Here is a 20,897-nt window from a genome sequence, read left to right on the forward strand (position 1 = left end):
TGCTCCATGTCAATGTGCATGACACATTTGAAGGGAATCTTTCTTTCTGTTTTCATTGAAAGGCAGTTAGTTTCACATTGTGGTTATGACCTTAGGTGCTTGTATCGGACTACATGGATTTTTTTTTTTCTCAAAGGTGTTGCTTGCTAACCATGTAAACTTGGACAAGTTAAATACGTTTTTTGTGCTTCAGTGAAAAGAAGAATTATACTGTGGTTGTTCAAAATGTCCATATGTTCTTAAACTCTTCCACAAAAAACTGGAGCCTCATACTCCTCCACTTTTCTATTTGCTGAATTTAGTCTCTTGCTTCTGGTGAATAGGATACAATGGAAATGACAACTTATGACATATGAGTTGAAGTCATGAAAGACATTGTGCTTTCTAACTCTCTCTCTCTCTCTCTCTCTCTCTCTCTCTCAACATTCACTCTGGTCTGGGGGAAGCCAGCTGTCATGCCATAAGGACACTCAGGCGGTCCTACCAAGAGGCTCATGTGGTGAAAAACTGAGCCCTCAGCCAACAGCCATGTGAGTAGGCCATTAAGGAAGCAGATCCTTCAGATGCCTACAGCCCTGACTGACATCCTGACTACCACCTTAAATGATACCCTGAGCCAGAGCCACTACTTCCAAATTCTTGACCCCCAGAAATTGAGAAATAATATTTGTTGTTTAAACCACTAAGTTTTGGGAGTAATTTGTTATATAGCAAAAGATAATTAATACATCCACTTCCTAAAATTATGGTAAGGAATTAAGTATACAGAATGGAAAGAACTTTGCTATTATTTTTGTTATCTGATCCAATTTATGTTGAAGGGCCTTCAATACTTTCTTCTTTTAATCTCTCTATCTTGGCATTTGTCTGAATCATTTTTTTTTTGTTTGTTTTTTAAAGATGGGGTCTTGCTATCTTGCCCAGGTTGGAGTGCAGTGGTTACTCACAGGTACGATCCCACTACTGTTCAGCACAGGAGTTTTCACCTGCTCCATTTCCCACCTGGGAGGTCACCATACTGATGGTGGCAAACTTAGTGCGAACACCTGATCAGCATAGTGCAGTACAGTCCAGAACCCCTGGGCTCCAGTGATCCTCTTACCTCAGCCTCTTAAGTAGCTGAGACTATAGGCCCGCACCACTGCACCTGGCTGGTTTGTTTTTGTTAGGGTTTTGTTGCTAGGATTTTCCTCAGTTGATTACAAGAAGGCTAGCTTCTCCTTGTGAATCTGCAAATATCCGTATTTTAATCTTTATTTTACCATGTATCATTTATCGGCAAATGATAGCTGTGTATTGAATTTCTGGTATTTTTTTTTTCTTGAGTACTCTATAAATGTTATTCCACTACCTTCCAGGTACTCTTATTTTCTCCTAGTGAATGGTTATTCTGCTCTTATCTAGCTGGTGATAAATCTGCCAACAGATAGTTTTTCCTTTTTGTTTTATGTGTAAGTTGTTATTTCTTCCTTAAACTTTGTAATCTTTTCACATTTATTCTTTAAATTTTAGAATATAACCAGGATGTGTTTAGGTGGATATCTTTGCTTACCAGTTCTGCCTGGAAACCAGGAACCTCTTCCAATATTCGGACTTGTGTTTTCAGCTCTGAATAATTATTGTATCATTTGTTTGATTATTGCCTTTGGTCACACTGGATCTTAATTAAAATGCCCAATCTGATTCAAAGTATCTGGAAGACAAGTATTTGTCAACTAAGGGAAAGGTGGCCATGTATCATTGGTTTTACTGAGACAATCTGGTTTACACCTTCATGCTTTATACTTAGAAAATACTGCAATCATCTTCTGGTCACAAAGTGACAAACTTCAGGACAAAAGCCAACGAGCTAAGACTAGCAGAGCAAATTCCAAGAACTTGGGGCTTTAATTAACTTGAATTAATTTGGAATTGCCCTACTTTTAACTTCAGACTAAGTGAGATAATAATTCCTCATATTTTCAAGCCATTTTTGAGATGAGTCTCTTATGGCCAAAAGCATCCCAATTTATACAACATCCTTTTGGTACCTAACTAAATATTCACCAATGTTTGGCATATTTGTTTAATAAATCTTCTGGTGTCTGCCTCTTCTATGCAATGTAATATGGTCTGAATATCCATTCAGAAATTATAGTTGATTTGCAAAAATAACTATTATATAGCCTATATTAATAGATAGTTACTTCTTCCCAAACTTCTTTTACTCCTCCATGTATATGCAGAGTAAATCTACATCATTATGTTGATTAAACAAAATAGCAGTGACATCAGGAAGTTACTGCTCATTGTACATTTATTTCAATTATGGAAAAAGCCAAAACTTTACTCCCTTATTTACTTCTCTAGAAAAGCAGTTAAAATAACCTTTCTAAATGTCATTCTAAAATTATTTGTACACTATGAAAAGCAGAATCTAGGGCTACACCTAAAATATATAAATGAAATTATTCTAGAAGTTAAATCTTCATGAAAAAAAACAAATGGCTTACTAGCCTCAAGCTGATTAAATATTTTGATTAAATGCAGCCTCAGCTAACACCTCGTTTCATGGCTGCAATAATTAAGTATAATAAATATTTAAATCAGTAATTGAATTTGTTAAAAGAACATGCTCAACTCTGTGAAGACTTTCTAATAAATAGAATTCAAGTACCATATTTTCACACTTCATGACACTTGCTTCATCTTAGTTTAATGACTGTCATTTCTTGCACTATAACAAGATTTTATTTTTATTTTCTTTCACGCTATTCAGACAAATACATTCAAAGTCATAGGCTACACCTCTGTATAACCATATTCTGGGAGTTGGCTCATACGTTTGTTTATTTTCTCACTAGTAAAGATAGGTGAAGTGTTATCAAATTAGTAAACAACTAAACTTGAGATGAGAAATACTCTAGAGACACAATCTGATTGGTTTTGCATACTTTTAGTCAGTTTTCCCATCACTCTGTCCAGCTTTTCAGTAACACGCATAACATTGCCTTCATTTCACAGGACCACGCAGTAAAGTGATTACTGCGCTTAGAATTTTGTTTCTTTTCCTGTGCTAACATGTTAGAAGTTTAAGATAACTGATGTTCAAAACAGTGTAGACTTCCTTTTATAAACAAGTTGGAAAGGAAACTCTTTTTATGTTATTATCCTCAAGTATTTTAATTAATTTAAAATGTCTTTCAATCTTTTAGGCAAACCATTTAGAAAAATAGTACAAATAATAAATTTACATTGTGTTAAGCTGCGATCATATTTTTTTCTCTTGCATTACTTTTGAAATTATCCTTATGCACCTGGTGATACTGAAAGATGAGCCCAATAGTGTAATATAATAGGGCAATATGAACTTCTGTTCTAGTTTCCATTAGTTGCATCAATTCAAATTGCATCTGGAAAATATCTAAGCATGATATAGAGCCAAGACAGCAGATGAAGGTGATGGCAGACAATAATAATATTTATATCTTTGTCTTCATTGCATCATTTAACTTTCATTGGCATCACAGTAATTCACTAACATTCATTTCTTACAGGCAGTTATGAATCATTGAACAATTTTAAACATCATCTCATAGACAAAAGGATATTTATTAATTGGCTTAGATTAACAAATCATTATTAAACACCTAGTGTGTGCCAGGCACTGTTCTAGACACTGAGGTTATAGCAGTTAACAAAATAAATACACTCTCCAGTGTCATGGAGTTCACATACTGGAAGGGGAGAGATACATACAGACAGAAATGCATAAATAATAATTCACAAATTGATAAGTGTTATGAAGAAAAATAAACCACAGCAAGGGTGACATAGAGCGCTGGATGGAGGTTTTAGTTCATATAAGCTGGCCAGAGAAGGCATCTTGGAGAAGTTGCTGTTTGAGAAGAAGAGCCTCAGTGGATTCTGAGGGACGAATAAGTTCGAGATTCTGAGTCATTCGTGTCCTTGGCAGATCAATAAAGAGGAAACAGATGCTGTGGCTAGAGCTCAGTGTGCATGTTGGGGCAATGGTAGGAGGCTATGGTAGTAAGACAGTGCCACCTCCCATATGGTCTTGAAGACCATAGGAAAGACCATTGCATCTCCTCTCTAGCGGTAGGTCATTGGAGGAGTTTGAGCAGAGGAATGGTGGCATTATACTTAGGATTTAAAAGGATTTCTCTAGCTGATCTCTGGAAAATAGGTTTGTAAGGCAGTACAGTGAATGAAAGGAAAGAAGGTAAGAGCTTGCAAGCATCCAGGTGAGAGTTTATATCAGACTGTGATGGTGTGGCAGATGCATTTCATGTGATGGGCTCAATTAATGACCTCCATGTTTCACCTTTCTCTTTCTTGGAACTGGCTTGCCTGCTGGCAGGTGAGGAAACAGAGCCTGACATACCAGCTGAGGCCATTCTAGATCAACCAACTGGCAGCTCCTTGTGTGTGAATGAACCTCAGCCAAGAGCAGAAGACCTGCCCAGCTGAGCTCAGCCAAGATCAGCAAAACCTCTCAGCTTATAAACGTATAAACTTACCAGTTTAGGTGTGATTGTGACACAGAATTATTGTATTATTTTATGCATTGTATTATATATTATACATGGCAATCATAGATACATTGAAAAGTCAGTCATTTGTGAGTATATATTGAAGTTAGAGTAAATTGTGTGAGGTAGAGAAGCCACATACTCCAAATTTCTAGTCTGTGAGATTGGAAGAATGAATATGGATGATGGAGGTGGATATTGAATCCAAAATGAATTTTTTATTTTTGTGAAATTTCATTTTGTATTGAATATCTTGTGATTCACTGAAATGAAAATAATAAAATAAAATTTGTCCCAAATGCATAAAATTTTGTAATATCGTGCTGTTCTTTATGAAAAAAAACCTGGCTAGGCATGTTGGCTTACGCCTGTAATCCCAACACTTTGAGAGGCGGTGGCGGGTGATCACTTGAGGTCAGGAGTTTGAGACCAGCCTGGCCAACATGGTGAAACTCTGTCTTTAAAAAAAAAAATCTATCAAACATCAACATGGATTTGGCTAGAGATGCAACAGAAATAAAAACTCAGTTAAAAACCTGCTTCTCTGTAGACACTCTGCTAGAGGAAAAGTATCAAAGTCATACGGCCTCATTATTTTTTAAAATAATGTTATTAAGTATTTCTCCACTAATTGTGGAACTGGACCTTCGTAGATGCTGGCCCTTTACCTGACCAGTGTGTTTTCCCCCTGCTGCTGTGGATGCTACTGCTAGTGGCTCACAGCTGTTCACTCTCCCGGGAAATGCCCTTGGCCAGTGGGGCCCACCTACCAGGAGATGCCTGGGAAGTTACAACCCGCTACCATCAAATGAGTAGTGCAGGGATGCAAAAGGCCAGCCCCTTGCCTCATGGTGGGACAACTCAATTTTGTCTACAATTCAGACAGAAGTCAGCATTGTCGTTTCCTCCTAATTAATAAATATTTAATACTAGTTTTTCACTGCACAGAAATTAAAACCTATAGCATGTCATTGTTTTCTCTTATCTAAAAACATTTAAGTCACTGTGTTTCGTATCCTTGATTCGTGCTCTGTTTTCTGTAACTATGCTGCCTCAAGTCACTTCTTGTTGAAGAACTAGCAGAGTTATGGGACAGAATTTGGCGGTGTTGCGTGGAATGTCGCTTGTCGCTTGAGTTGAGTTCGTCAATAGAACAGCACTTCACCATTCACACCTAGAGCTGCTCTGGTAATCGGGCAGAGGTCTGATTCCAGTTGGATCCCCATTTCTGCTCAGCCCCCTTCCCTTTCCCTCTCCTATTTCCTCAGCCTTTTACCAGTTTCCTCTGAGACCACTTCTTCAATAAATCACCACACAAGAAAGAATCCCTGCCTCGTGCTCTACTTCTTGGAAGCCTGAAGTAAGACAAGGCTTTATTAAAATTGTAAAGTACATCTAGGCTAGTGATGCCATAGGAAGATGAATATTGTTAAATGCCTCCAGTTTGGTGGCTTTTTACAAAAACGTTCACAACATCTTGAAAGGTATCAATCACATTAGCAGCCTTTTATGCCAATGTAGTAATTTACACACTGATTCTTATGAAATTGTTAGTATGAAATTTGGGGGGAAGATGGGTATTAAATTATACAGAACAGGGTTAATCTGGCTGGGGAGAAGAGTCTTACATGTAACTAAATCCCATATGCATTAAATTTAAGGAATAATGCATTGTTTCCTAAAACTATCTTGCAAGTTAAGAGAATATATTGTCATGACTATAAATGCTGTGTTGAATTTGATCCGTTTCTATAACTATGTATAAAAAAATGAGACTTCACAACCTTTGTTCAGAATCGTACTGTATATTGCTTATGACTGACTCTGTAACTGTTCATAAAATTATATAGTATGTTTGGATATGATGAAAATTTAGCATTATCTAACATAAAACCAAAAGAGAGAGATGTTGCAGAAATGTAGTCCAATTCTTTTATTATTCAGCTGAAGAAATTGTAAGTTACAAATATTAAGTGGTTTGTCCAAAATCAGAAAGGTAATTGGTGTCAGATCCGGAGACAGAAAGTAGAACAGTATTTAGGAAACACGTTCATTATAAGGTTTAACAGTATAATTGTTGCTATTATTGAAAGAAGAATAAAAAATGCATTGAAAATGAAATGGAGAATTGACAATTACCAAAATAATTGTTTCAAATGACTCACTTATCTACATAATTCAGACAAAAGTCAGCATTGTAGTTTTCTCCTAATTAAATATTTAATACTAGTTTTTCATTGTATGAAAATTAAAACAGAAAACCCTTTAGAATTTTATTGCTTCCTCTTATTTAAAAACATTTAATTCATTGCATTAAGTAGTATCCTTGGTTTTTATGCTATTTTCTGTAAGTAACTATGCTGCCTCAAGGCATTTCTTGTTGGAGAGCTAGCGGAGTTATGACAGAATTTGCCAGTGCTGTGTGGAATGTCATGTGAGTTCAGTTTGTCAATACAGCAGCACTTTACAAACTTAATGTTCATAAGAATCATCTGGAAGTCTTGTTAAAAGGCAAGTTTTAAAGTGTATGGCCACAAAAATGAAATTAAGAAAATTTTAGAATTTTATTAATTATGAAAATTATATAATTAAGAAGAATAAATATTTGGAAAATGTCTAACAAAAGAAGTGCAAGACTTTTAACTGAAAACCACAAATCATTGTTGACAGAAATTGAAGAAGACCAAATAAATGATAAGCTATCCCACATGCATGGACCAGAAGACAATGTTAACATGGTAGTACTCCAAAAATTGGACTACAGATTCAACACAATCCTTATCAAAATCCTAGCTGTCTTTCTTGCAGAAGTTGACATAGCTGATCATAAAATCCGTATCAAAATTGAAAGGATGCAGTAAGAAGAGCTGAGCCAAAGTGAAGTTGGAGAACTAGCACTTCAGAGTTCAAAATTTACTACAAAACTACAGTAAACAAAACAGTGTGGTACTGGCATAAGGATAGAGATATAGGTCAATGGAATCTAATGAGAGTACAGAAATAAACCAATACACTTACGGTCAATTGAATTTTAACAAGATTGCATGACTATTTAATGGGGAAAAGAATAGTCTTTTCAGTAAATGATACAGGGACAACTGGATATCTACATGCAAATTAATAAAGTGAGACCTCTACCTCACATCTTATACAAAAAAAATTAACTCAAAATGGACCAAAGACCTAAATATGAAAAGTAAAAATATAAAATTCTTAGCCAAAAACATAGCAGTAAGTCTTTGTCACTTTGGATTAGGCATAATACCTCTTAAATATAATACCTAAGTACAAGTAACCAAAGAGAAAATATAAAAACAAGACATCATTATTAAAAACCTTTGTGTTATAAAGAATAATATCAAGAAGTAAAAATCCACAGATTGGGAGAAAACATTTGCAAATCATATATCTGATAAAGTTATAGTATCCAAAATATTTAAAGAACTCTTATAACTCATCAATAAAAGACAAATGACTCAATTAAAAAATAAACAAAAGATTTGAATAGGCACTTCTCCAAAGAAATATATAAAAATCACCAATAACACACAAAAAAAATCTCGACATTATTAGTCATGAGGGAAATGCAAGTCAGAGTTACACTGAAATACTACTTCATACTCATGAGGGTGGCTATAATCAAAAACATGGACAATACCAGGTGCTGGTGAGGATGTGGAAAAGTTGAAACACAGACATCACTGATGGGAATGTATAATAGCACAGCCATTTTGGAAAACAGTATTGCAGTTTCTCAAAAATTTAAACAGAGAGCTATCATATTCTCTAACAGTTACCACTCCCAGGCATATATATATCCAGGAAAATTGAAAACATATGTTCACACAAAAACTTCTATATGAGTGTTCATAGCAGCATTATTCATGATAGCAAAAAGGGAAACAACCCAAATGCCCATCAATTAATGAATGGACAAACAAAATGTGGTATATCCATAAAATAGACTATTAGCTATAAAAAGGATTAAAGTACTGATACATGCCACAACATGAGTAAATCATAGAAATATTATTTTAAGTGACAAAAGCCAAATATTATATTTCATCTATATGAAATTACATGAATGTATACAAAATGTTCAGAGTAGACAAATCCAGAGACAAGAGATTGATGGTTGTCTAAGGATTAGGAAAGGAGCAAACGAAGAATGACTGCTAATGGGTCCAGGATTTATTTTTTGAAGTGATGAAAACATTCTGGAATTAGGTAGTAGTGATGACCGTACAATATGGTGAATATACAAGAAACTCCACTGCATCATACACTTTAAATACAGTCATGTGTTGCATAACAAAGTTTTGTTCAATGACAGAGTGTATACACAATGGTGTTCCATATGATTACAATGGAGCTGAAAATTCCTATCACCTGGTGACATCTTGACGATCCTGACCCTGTGTAGTACTAGGCTAACATGTATATTTGTGCCTTAGTTTTTAACAAAAGAGTTTATAAAGCAAACAATAAATAATTTTAAAAATAGAAGAAAGCTTATAGAATAAAGATATAAAGAAAATATTTTTGTACGATGTGCTCGTGTTTTAAGCCAAGTGTTATTACAACAGAGTCAAAAAGTTAAACAAAATTCAAAAGGTACAAAGTAAAGGTTACACTAAGTTAAGGTTAATTTATTATTAAAGAAACAAAAATATTTTTATAAGTTTAGTGTAACCTTAACCAGTGTTTCTAAAGCCTACAGCAGTATACGTACCGGAATGTCATAGGCCTTCGCATTCACTCACCACTCTCTTGTTGACTCACCTAGATAAACTTCCAGTCCTGCAAGCTTCATTCATAGTAAGTGCCCTTTATAAGTGTACCATGTTCTGTTTTATATACCATCTTTTTAATGTACCTTTTCTATATTTAGATTCACTAATACTTACCACTGTGTTATAATTGTCTATATTATACAGTATAGAATATAGTAACATGTTGTACAGGTTTGTAGCCTAAGGGCAATTAGGCTATACCTCATAGCCTAGGTATATAGGTTATGCCATCCAGGTTTGTGTGAATACACTCTATGATATTTGCACCTACAAAATCACCTAAGATACATTTCTCAGAATGTATCTGATATGGTTTGGCTGTGTCCCCACCCAAAATCTCATGTTGAATTGTAATGATCCCCACATGTCCAGGGCAGGACCAGGTAAAGATAATTGAATCATGGGGTGGTTTCCCCTATTCTGTTCTTGTGATAGGGAGTGAATTTTCATGAGATCTGATGGTTTTATAAGAGGCTTCCCCTTTCTCTCGGTTCTCATTCTTGCTCCTGCCACCATGTGAGGAAGGGCATGTTTGCTTCCCCTTCCACCAGTATTATAAATTTCCTGAGGCTTCCCCAGGAAGTTGAACTGTGAATCAATTAAATGTCTTTCTTTATAAATTACTCAGTCTTGGATATGTCTTTATTAGCAGTGTGAGAATGGACTAACAGTATCATTGTTGGTAAGTGATGCATGACTGTAGATAAATCTTACAGAATATGAATTATCTTATATTTCAAAGTTTAAAAATACATGTCTAGAGTGAGGCCTCAGGATTCTTGGTTTTCTGAAAGCTCTGAAATGATGTTGATGCTTCTTGGGATTAAAAAGGGCTTGGAGAACTCATTAGGTCTGGTGAGGGATATATCACTCTATTTCTGAACGTAGTATTCGTGATATGTAATTTTTCTGGAAAGGGAAGTTTCTTTTATATCTCCACTGTTAAAGTGGTAACTCTGAACAACAGATCTTGGGTCAATGTGTGATGTATGTATCCTGCAATGTGACATAGACCTGGCGTCATTAGGCTGACATCTGAACCATGAGGATAAAAGTGGGCTCTAGTGGGGGGAACATCAGAGATATAGAACATCTGGGAGACTAAACGGTAGGTTGAAAACTGTGTCAAGCAGGGCCCTACCATGAAAACAGAAACCATTCTAAGGTATTTAACACAGATGAAAATTTACTGGGAAATGGTCATATAGGTGATGGAGGAACTGAGTTGCCAGATGGAATGATGAGACACTCTAGAGTTTACATACAGTAGGAAATTACTAATAGTCCTTAATGGAAATCAAAAGAAGTCAGGGCCAGGTTATACCTAAGAAAATGAAGCCACAGTAAGTCTGTCTGGCAGGAAGTAGAGGCCCAGGAGGACACAGCTAGAGCCACCACACAGAAAGAGGAAGAGACACCATTTCTCCCACCCTCCAGGTTCCTGGAAGAGCCTCCCACTGGATATTGGGCGAAGCTCTTTGGGAACAGCTATCTCCTGAGCCTGGGAAACAGCCTATGGGTATCCGCCCCCCAAAATGCATGACCCACAGCAAGGAAAGAATAATGGTTTAGAGAGCAAATAGGAAAAACTGGCATAAGACCCTTAAGGGAAGTGTGCATTTACCATCATAAATGCCAAGGAATAACAAAATGGAAAGGGCTAGCTTGAAAATCTACTAGCCTTCATGCTTCCCAACTTTGGTTGCACGTTAGAATCATCTAGAAAGGTTTCGAAAATTCTCTGCCCAGGCAGAACCCCAGACTAATTACATCAGAATCTCTGTGGATGGAATCCAAGCATTAGTATTTATTAGACCTACCCATAAGATTCTAACATCCAGCCAAGGTTAAGAACCACCACTTTAGAAAAAGAGATTGTGCATATAATATTTTTATGTGACTCACTACCAGGAATTACAGTAATAGCGGTTATCATTTTTCTATTAGCCTTGTATTTCAGTAGTAAAATAACTACAGCAAGAGTAAAAAGGAAGGAAATAAGGATAGATAAGGAATCTTTGCAAATTGAATCAATTTTATGGCGAATATAATATTTTAGAGCGACCCATGTAAAAGGTAAGCAAAATATTGAGACGGCTGTCTTTAGCAGAGGAGCAATTCAAAGGGAGAGTCTGATTAGGAGGATGGTAAGGATCAGTGTAATCTCATGACAACAAGAGAAGTTAAGGTAATATATTCAAGAGAAATTAGACAAATCAGCCAGACACTGTAGAGAGAGCCTAAAAGAAGAAAAAGGGCAGAATTGGGGAAAGAATTGCATTCTTTTCACCATAAAAGTGAGACAATCCAAACATATAATAGAAAAACTACAAGTAGGGTTGCAGTCAGTAGGCATGTGCACGTGCTAGTTCTGGTTGCTCAGGCAACAGAAGCCCTTTCCTCATGTTAATGGCAGCATAATGAGGAAAACCACATGCAGATGCAGTACAGAATAATTAAAGGTGAAGTCACACCTGGTCCAGCGGACGTCTTCCTTTCGGGAATGCTAAGCAGGAATTTGGGCGAGATTCATGTGAGAGGTTGTGAAGGTGTGAAGGGGATAAACTTGATTTTTGTGTGAAAGCAGGAAGCTGAACCTTCTGTAGAGTGTCTGGTCATGGGGTATGAACCATGTGTCTAATTCTCCATATTGTTTCTTGATGCACTGTGTAAGTTCACCTGGGGATGGGGAAATCCAGACAGCTGGCGCTTGGTTGGCTTTTTATTCAGGAAGCAGAAACATACTGATTTTAGATGCAAGAGGGAAAACTACAATCTGCAAAGATCACCTTGCCCTTCTTAAAATACGTAATTTTTTTAAAAACTCATTTGTCCTGCTTCCCAAATTATGGAAAAATTCTAATTTTGTGTTTAACATTTGAACATTTTAAAATATTGTTTAATATCATGAAAGGATTATCTACACATATTATCTTTGATATTTGAAAACACTTCCTAGTATTTTTTCATATGTTAAAAAATAAATTTAATGAGATAATATTTTACTTTTTAAATGGTTTCTTTGTCAGTGATTGAAGGAGAAGAAAAAATGCTTAATATTTAGAGCATGTCTCACAACTTGAATGTGCATAAGAATCACCTGGAGATCTTATTAAATTCCAAATTCTGCTAGTTTGAGGTGGGGACCTGCCATTCTGCATTTCTAAGTAGCTCCCAGATAATGCTGTTGCTGCTGGTCCAAGGACCTCACTTTGAGTAGCAAGATATTAATTGATGATAATAGTTACCAGAATCTATAAATGGTAATTTGATAGTTAAATATTGATCAAACATAACATTTTTGTTTCATGAACTCTTTTCATTTGTGGAAACAACTTTTGTCAGATTTATTTTCCTTTGATAAATTATACAAGTAATATATTGTTATTTTAAAAATTCAAAACTTATAGAAATATATAGAGTAAAAGTAAAAGCCCATTTTCATTTTTCATTGAAATCTTTTCTCTTTTCTAAAATAAAAGTCCATCTTCACTCTTCATTGAAACCTTTTTTCTTTTCTGATTTCTCTTCTCTGTGGATAATATTTTGGTATAATAAGAATATATATATGTGTGTATACATATACACACACACGCATACAAATAAATGAGAGTACTCAAAGAATACTCTCACATAGAGAGTACTCAAAGAATTCTCTATGAATACTTTGGTATTCATGGAGAACTTTTACAATGCATTTAGAAGTAGATTCACACACATGTGCACACATCCATGCATATAAAATAGAAAAGAGGATTTCATTATATGTAATTTTTTTACATGTGCTTTTAAAAAATTTTATAACTTCAAATTGACATTTTTTCCATGTCAATATTTGTTTAATTTTGTGACTGCGTAATATTCCATTCTATTGATTGAGGTTATTTCCATTGGTCACTTTTAGAAATAAAAATCATTTTTACATGTACTTTTGCATAAAAGTGAGTATTTTAGTAGGCTAATGTCTAAGTTAAAGTTTATTTTTAATTTGACTGGTAATGCCAAATTAATTTTCAACATTGTGGAGTAGAAAGCTATTTTCCTACTTCCTCATTAAACATTAAATATCAGAGTGCTTTTAAAATTTTTGTAAACTTTAAAATGTTTGTTGTTATTTTTAAATTGCATTTCCCTGATTGTAAGTTTGAACATTTTTTCATACATTTACTCATCATTTTTTTATTCTTTTGAAAATTGCTTATAGACACTATTTCCATTTTTATTTCTATAGAGTTATTTTTCGTATTGATTGATGGGAACTCTTTGAATGTGATGGATGCCAACCCTTTGTCCAATATATGTATTCATACATACATATTTTTGCCAGAGGCAGTGTAGCCTGCTGGTAGGTAAGTGGATAGCATTGGCTCTGAGTTTGCATCTTGGTTTCACCACTTTGCAGCTATGTGACCTTTGGCAGGCTATTTAACTTCCCTATAGTTCTGTTTCCTCAACTGTGTAAAGTGTAAATGGAATAATAATGGTATGTACCACATATTTAAATATCATTTATTTATTCCTTTCCTACTCATATAAATGCTATCTGTATTACAATATTTCTGGCTGTTCTTGTGCATTCACTCTTAGAGATAACATTTTGAATCACTAGAATAGCTTCATTTAAAATTACCCTTAGAGTTTTAATAGGAATAATGCTGAAAAGGTAGATTAATTTAAGAAAAAAATTAACACTTATAAATTTGAGGCTGCCCAATTCAAGCCATGTTACTCACTTTCTTATGTTTAGGTTTATTTTTCTGACCTTAAATGTGACTGTTTAATAACTTTAAGATTTTGTGGGGAAACGGATATTATGCTTTTGTTATATTTTGAAGGGAATCTTTTTATTGATGTCTCATCATTATATTGAAAAGTCTATGGTTTTTGTATGTGTTATTTCTAGACACTTTGCAAATCTCTTGTTTCTTGAATGTGTTTTAATTTCATTATTTTCAATTTTAATGTGAAAGGATTGAATTTTTTTTTAGTATTTATCAATGTTTTTATCTCTTTTTTATAGGACCCTCAGGAGTATTTTGAATAATGAGGATTTTGTGGCATTATTGCCTTGTGTCTGATTTTAATAGGAATATGTCTAACATTTTATTATTGGTATTTGAAAGTTTTCCTGAAGACAATCTGTCAAATTCAGGAAATGTCCTCTTTTACCCAATTCCCTGAGAGTTTTTCATTTTTTAGATAGGGGTGGCTAATATAGTCTGTCAAATACTTTTCCAACAACTGTTGAGGTTGTATATGGTTTGCTTATTTATTCTTTTAATACAACGCTTTAAGCATACATGCATTTCCTATTACTACAACATTCTTGTATTTCTAAAATAAACCTTCCTTGATTGCCATGCATTATTAATACTTTAAGATGTTGCTACAGTAAATTTGAAAATATTTTATTCATTATTTTTATTTGCATTGCACTTGATGTCTATTCTCTTTACTGCTGCTATCTTTATTGGGCATGTTATTAGCATTCTTCAAGCCTCATGTAATTATTTAGGAAGGTTTTCATCTTTTTAATGTTCTGGAATGGATTATAAATGTCAAAGGGATTATTTATTCATTAAAATTTTGACAGAAATCCCTCCCCACAAACCAGTAAGGCTTGCTATCAAATTAGGAAATATGGGGGTGCAAAGCCTAGGTCTTTGACTTTCATTTCAAGTTCTTCAATAATGTTAATTTTCTAAGCTGTGCACAGTGGCTCACTCCTATAATCCTAGCACTTTGGGAGGCCAAGGCAGGCAGATCACCTGAGGTCAGGAGTTCGAGACCAGCCTGGCCAACATGTCAAAACCCCATCTCTACTAAAAATACAAAAAAGTTAGCAGGGCATGGTGGTGGGCACCTGTAGTCCCAGCTACTCAGGAGGCTGAGGCAGAAAAATTGCTTGAATCCAGGTGGTGGAGGTTGCAGTGAGCCGAGGTCATGCCACTGGCCTCTAGCCTGGGTGACAGAGCAAGGCTCTGTCTCAAAAATAATAATAATGTTGATTTTCTAATTTAAAGTATGTTTAAAATCAATAAGCAAACATTCAAAAGCACTTATATGACTCTCCTAAATCTTTATTATTTAAATAGTTTTCTATTGTACTTGAAAAGATTTGAAGTCATATCCTTCTCTCTCCAAAAGGTCAGTACAATGTTACATACATATTATCTTCATAGTACAACTATTTGGAATAAGTTTTTCTTCAGCGATGCATCAGCATAAAGGAGCTCTGATTTGTTTAGGTATTTTAAATAGTATCAAAATATTTTTTCACTTGAGAACCTCCCCCATATACTCAGGAAAGCTCACCTATTAGAAACCCGAGTGTTAAGTATTTGCAAACATTCTGTAATGTTTAATTATAAAAAACATAAAATAATAAATACAGACGAACATTATTTTGGAGAGCTCTATCATCTTCACCTGCTCAGATCATCCACAATCACTGGAGAGGAGGCAGAATTTTGTCTCTGGGGCAGTAGTCACTTGACCCAGAATTCTCTACAGATTCCCTCCAGGGAGCTCTTCCCATTGGCTCTTTCCTAATCATTTCGTGTTTTTTTAGTTTCCTCAGTTAAATCCTTGATCTTAGCAAGAGTCTTTATTCCCCTGTTATGGTTATCACCCTAACTACAGACAAGAAAAAAAATCTACCACTTAACATCAGCCAACTATTTCAGCTATAATGCTACCTCACAGATTCACCCACAAATTTAGTGGTTACAATAATCAGCATCTACTCTCATACTTGGGTTCCTGAGTTGACTGCTATTGACTGATTTACAATATGCTTGATTGGGCATCTTTATTTCCATATTTATGTTCCAAGACTGAAGCTCTTGGCTGTGATGGGTTTCAGTTCACTCTACATTTCCTTCCAGGGCCTAGACAGAAGGAGGAGACATAGCAGCCCCTGGGACGTGTTTGTCTCATGGATGACCACAATTGCCAAGAAGAAAAGCCAACATACAGGTTATGCCATGTCTACTAACAACTTCTTTTCCAAAGCAAGTTACAAAGCCAAATCTAGAAGGGGTGGGGCAGTCCACTCAGTCCATGAGGCAGAGGTATGCATTTATAATTTAATTAAGAGAAAATGAAGAATTGGGGTGAATTTTTAAAATCTATGATACCACTGAGAGTATTTCCTTACTAGCCTCTCTTTGCTCTGCCCACACTTCTAGCCCTGGTGAAATCCACTGCATTTAAGACCTATTTTCATATCTTGTCATCCAACTTTTCTATCAGAAAGCACTCATCTTTAAGTGGCTCCACATTGGTAATGAACCAGAGCTATAACTAGTAAGAGAAAATTTTACGATACCCATCAGTCCCCATGTGGTCTTCACAGAAACAGAGCCAGTTACTATTTAACATAGTTCAGCGAGGTTCTTGGTTTATAGGTGAAAGCAATAAACATGTGGGTTTCTTTCCTCATTTATTCTTCAGAAGCAGCAAAGGGGATTTTCATTAAGGGGATCCAATTTCAGTTTAAAGTTTTTGTCTGCAAAGTTCAACAGATAGTCTCAGTTTCAGAATTCATTTTAACTGCCTCTAACCCTTTACTAATTAACTTATCTTCTTTCCTTCTAGATGCCAGAAGAAGGCTGTTGCTATTGTTTCTCCATGTTTCAGGATTTTTCCCTTTGCAAAATAATCTCAGAATGTAAAGTAGAAGCTATTGATGCCCCAATCTACATCCTTCAGCCAAATGTCTGGATTCACTGCAGCTGTACAACACACCCATGTCTTTCTACCTCAACCATCCATGCCTCTCTTCCTGCTTCTCTGCCTATGGGACTTTCTTGGCACTAGAGGAGTTTGCTCTGCCTATATGCATGACAGCCTAGAAGTGCCATGGGTTTAATTTCCGCAGCAGCAATGTTCAACCAATGAGAAACTGGAGCTGGTGCATAAACAGCGCAGCTTCCCTAACACTCTGTGGGTCACACTCCCAGAAAGACTGAGGTGGTAGTAACCTGCTACCTCATGCACACACCTTTCATTCCCTTTTCTACTACACTCTTCACTACCTTGCTGCACTTCTTGGGATCACCTCTCAAACTACCCAGGGCATGGTGACATGCATCTGTGGTCCCAGACACTCAGGAGGTTAAGGTGGGAGGATTGCTTGAAGCCAGGAGTTCTAGCCCAGCCTGGGCAACATAGCAAGACTCCTGTCTCTAAAAAAATAAAATACCTGTATCTACATCCTTTTCTCAGGATTGGCTTTTGGAGCAGCCTAAACTAAGGTTGTAAGCAGGAGAAGCTGAGAGCTCTTCCCAAGATGTACAAAACTCAGAGAAACTAAAGCAATAAAGTAACTTAATTTACGTGTAGATAAAAAGTGTCTGGGAGATGGCATTGTTCTGTCAGAGCTGGCAATTTAAAATAGCAGTGAAATACAAAAAATGTGCACAGAAGAAAAAGAAAAACGTTCATCCAGATGTTGGTCTATGTTTAAAGCCCAGAGAGGTGCAGTCTGGTCTTAGGCTTCTTCAGTGCCCTGGTATATTGGTCTGTTCTCACTCTGCTATAAGGACAAGCCCAGAATGAGTAATTTATAAAGTAAAGAGGTTTAGTTAAGTTCAGCATGGCTGGGTAGCTCTCAGGAAACTTAGGATCTTGACAGAAGGGGAAGCAAACACGTCCTTCTTCACATGGCTGCAGCAAGGAGTGAAGAGCAAAAAGGGGAAAAGCCCCTTATAAAACCATCAGATCTTGTGAGAACTCATTCACCATCCTAAGAGCAGCATGAGGGAACCGCCCACATGATTAAATTACCTCCCACCAGGTACCACCCCCAACACATGGGAATTACAATTCAAAATGAGATTTTGGGTTGGGACACAGCCAAATCATATCACCTGGCTTCTTCCACTCCCCAACTAGTTTCACCAGATCTTTTCTCTCTACAGGTGCCCCTTTCTCTGACTGCGGTCTAGAAGGGATGAATAGGTCCTGTCCTTATTATTTCAAGAACAATAGATTTGCATCAGACTCATGTGCTTCTGAGAGTTGATGTTGAACTACTCTTGTGCTATAGCTCATATCCTCTTGGCCACATTTTTACAGACACCAGTGTTGTGATACTGTCACTGCCAGCACCTTGCATCAGGTGCAGCACTTATCTCTTGCTTCTCTGTTGTCATCTCTGAAGATGTCTTCTGCAAACTATTCAGCCATTCTGTAGCAGGTGCAATCTTTAAAGTGCAAGGTCGTGTACACCTTCTGGACCAACATGACCCATGGTACAAGAGAGCCAATGGTTCATCTCTCCTCTCATTTGTCCTTCTGGTGGACAATTTTGAGGCGTATTCTGTGCAGTTTCTCAGAGTGTCCCCTGAGAACTGAGTCTCATTTGCTCACAGCATTGTTTAGATTAACACACCTTCTTGGTTTTACTTTTTCCTGCATGTACACCCTTGTGTCTAACCCAGTTTTCTGGGAAACCCTATGCTGCTTGGGTCCACATTTCCCTGTTTCTCCCTTCCTAATGGCTCCTCACATACTCCTGGACCAATTTTTCTGACAGCAACATGTTCTTCATCTTTCCTTAGAATGAACAAAGGGGTAAAGGTTTAAAAATGAGAATCTTGCTGCTGACTAACTGCTCTGAAGGCATTAACCATGTGTAAAGTTATAAACAAATGTTTATAACTAACTTGTTGAATACTTGTTGACATACTTGTTGACTTTGTTAAATTTTTAAAAACTTAAAGAACATACTTGCTGAATTTTTGAGAACTCTAAGTCTTCCTCAAAATTGGTCCTTCATTAATTTCCACTTTTCTTTGGATTGTACAGTATTTACAACTATGGCTATACATTTTTGGGGGTGATTATTGATTCAGAAAAAATGCTTATTAATATTTATGGCACTTAGGTAGGCACTATTAAAAATACAGAGTGACTAAAATGCAGTTGCTAAAATTTAAGGATAATCTATTGATGAAATAGGAAAAGCTTTACAAATAACCAATGCAAGTGCAATACAGAGTATGGTCAGTATAATAAATAAAGTGTTTACAGGATGTTATGGTGACGAGAGACGCCCATCTGGTCAGAAGCGTAGACTGCACACGGTTTTCCAGTTGGCTAATGAAGGATGCGCCTCTTGGGCTGTGCTGAGACTAGCAAGGGCAATTGGCCAGTTTTTTGTCACAATGACAAAACTGTTTGTATTTGGTTGGCTAAGATATTTTGAAGAAACATTTTTCCATTTAATTCTTGAGAACATTTTGATGGCTCTCGACATCTCAAGCTCCAAAGACATTTCAACAAGTTTCAGGGCTGTGTCAACAAATAGCATATTTCTCCTCTCCAAGGTTGAGCTTTTAAGAGTTATGGGGTCTACTTTTCCTGAGGTCGTGAAGTCCTAACACATGTACTTTTGAAGCATGATGACTCTTTATGCCTCCTGGGTATTTCTGCTTCTTTATGAGACTTTCATTGCCATTCATGTGAAGGTGACAGTTTGAATGCCCTAGAAAGAACAAAACATAAAAGTAATGATTACATAATTCATGTCATTCCCAATTAACTATGTTTTATTTTCTAAGAGCTGCAGATGTTATATTACTCATAAAAGTCTGTTCATATATTATTTATGCCGCACGAATAAATGTTTGTTAGCTTGAAACATGTAAGCAAATTCTCTGTGTTTCTTTAAATTAAAAAAGCAGGTATGAGGGCGTATTAACTGTGTGCTTTTGATTTTCTGTATTCTTAAGTCTTGACATCCAGGGCCTTGCTCCTGCCTCACGGGGTTCACTAATTCTTAGAGACAGTAAGTGAACAACTCTCCTGCTAGCAGACCTTTCAAATGCAAATCAACCAACTCAGAGCCACAAACCCCAACCACTTCCTTATCAGGTGCTCAAATGCCAGTCTCTCCACCTGCCCAAATCTCCCCAGGTATCAGACAAGGAGGGACAAGACCTGTGCTTGATACCATTTTTATAAGATAAGCACGTACATGTTTCACAATAAGTCTAAGAAAAACCTGGAAAGAACTCTGAACAGCAGTGACCTCAGGGCAAAGGATTAGAGAACAGATTTTTGAGTTCTTCCTTTCATAGGATTTTTTTTTGTGAGAATATAGTACGTTATTACATTTTTCCACTTCAAATTTTGAAAAGTATAAAAAGAACTGGTGAAATTCGCTTACTTAAGCACATATTTCATAGCTTTGTAAATATTTTTATAAACCCTCCAGAGTTTCAGTCTCCTTTCTAGAATAAAATGAATAAAATTAAAATGAAATCTTCTTGTAGTTACACTTGCGAAATTGATAAATGGCATGAATTTGGCGAGAGGAGGAGTGTATTTATTATGGTACCAAGTTGGGAAGAAGGAAGAACATGGAATTCTACCATTCTCTAACATTGAGAAAAATGAGAAAATAAGAATACAGCCAGGATCATGATTCAAATAAGTTAGTGAGAGCCTTAAACAAAATTAAGAAGTGACCAAACTGAGTTAAACATTTGGATATGTTTTTAGTGTTTAAGTATTCAAGTGGTATTATCTTTCTTTCTTTCTTTTTTTTTTTTTTTTTTTTTTT

At 36.0% G+C, this 20,897-nt stretch overlaps 1 long non-coding RNA gene across 1 annotated transcript in view; it reads right to left on the bottom strand.

Annotated features, from left to right (window-relative positions):
- Nucleotides 1–15,663: 15,663 nt before the first annotated feature.
- LOC108300960 overlaps nt 15,664–20,897 on the bottom strand; it is a 22,504-nt gene continuing 17,270 nt past the window's right edge. The window contains exon 2 of the long non-coding RNA XR_001823674.2: nt 15,664–19,817. This is a non-coding gene — a long non-coding RNA (uncharacterized LOC108300960). The remainder of the gene's footprint in view (nt 19,818–20,897) is intronic.

Source organism: Cebus imitator, unplaced genomic scaffold, assembly GCF_001604975.1.
Source record: "Cebus imitator isolate Cc_AM_T3 unplaced genomic scaffold, Cebus_imitator-1.0 Scaffold31, whole genome shotgun sequence".
Classification (NCBI taxonomy): Eukaryota; Metazoa; Chordata; class Mammalia; order Primates; family Cebidae; genus Cebus; species Cebus imitator.